Genomic DNA, 1,135 nt, shown 5'->3' with positions numbered 1-1,135 from the left:
TGATTAAATGTTTCTGCTGTGTTTTCTGTGAAAGTACGTTTTGTGGTAGTAGCTGTTTGTCCAAATGGGTTAATGGATAAAGAATTGTCAAAGATAACAGCAAAGTGATCCGACAGAGCGACAGGGTATGAAATTTTTACAAAATTATATATTTTTTCCATGTTTGTTAAAACTGTCACCATATTCTGACAGTATGGTATGAGACAGATAATCTGTTAAAAAATCAAGTTCCTCTGCCTACTCCCAGTGCTACTGTACCAGTTTTTTTGTTTTTTTGTAGAGTCTTGTTCAATAAAAGATATTGAACTCTAAAATAAATAAATAAAATCCCCTTCTCACCCCCCGCGGGTGGTCTCTTCTCTGAGCTCGGGTCCTCTACCAGAGGCCTGGGAGCTTGAGGGTTCTCAAGGCTGTGCCTAGAACTGCACATTTCTGGACTGAGATGTCTGATGTTGTTCCTGGGATCTGTTTGAGCCACTGCTCCAGTTTGGGGGTGACTGCCACGAGGACCCCGATGACCACAGGCACCACTGTGGTCTTCACCTTCCAGGCCTTCTCCAGTTCCTCTCTGAGGCCCTGGTATTTCTCCAGTTTCTCCTTTTTCCTGATGTTGTGGTCACTTGGTATTGCTACATCCACCACAACGGCTTTCCTCTGTTGTTTATCCACCACCACAATGTCCGGTTGGTTCGCCATTACCATCTTGTCTGTCTGGATCTGGAAGTCCCACAGGATCTTAGCTCGGTCATTCTCCACCACTTTTGGGGTTGTTCCCCATTTTGATCTCGGGGCTTCCAGTCCATATTCTGCACAGATGTTTCTGTACACTATGCCCGCCACTTGGTTATGTCGTTCCATGTACGCTTTCCCTGCCAGCATCTTGCACCCTGCTGTTATGTGCTGGACTGTCTCAGGGGCCTCCTTGCACAACCTACACCTTGGGTCTTGTCTGGTGTGGTAGATCTGAGCTTCTATTGCTCTGGTGTTTAGGGCCTGTTCCTGTGCAGCCAGGAACAGGCTGAGCACATCGTCCGTTGAGGCTTTGTCCTTGATGTATTTATGGATCTTGGATGTTTCATCCTGGACAGTGGCTCTCACACTCACTAGTCCTCTGCCTCCTTCCTTACGGCTCCTG

At 46.8% G+C, this 1,135-nt stretch overlaps 1 long non-coding RNA gene across 1 annotated transcript in view; it reads right to left on the bottom strand.

The window, feature by feature from the left end:
* Positions 1-219: 219 nt before the first annotated feature.
* LOC106941813 (uncharacterized) overlaps positions 220-1,135 on the bottom strand; it is a 17,348-nt gene continuing 16,432 nt past the window's right edge. The window contains exon 3 of the long non-coding RNA XR_001423461.1: positions 220-231. This is a non-coding gene — a long non-coding RNA (uncharacterized LOC106941813). The remainder of the gene's footprint in view (positions 232-1,135) is intronic.

Source organism: Poecilia latipinna, unplaced genomic scaffold (assembly GCF_001443285.1).
Source record: "Poecilia latipinna isolate Pla-1442-1.1 unplaced genomic scaffold, P_latipinna-1.0 Scaffold3880, whole genome shotgun sequence".
Lineage (NCBI taxonomy): Eukaryota > Metazoa > Chordata > Actinopteri > Cyprinodontiformes > Poeciliidae > Poecilia > Poecilia latipinna.
The sequence above is the reverse complement of the archived record's forward strand: the minus strand, read 5'-3'. Positions and strand labels throughout refer to the sequence as shown.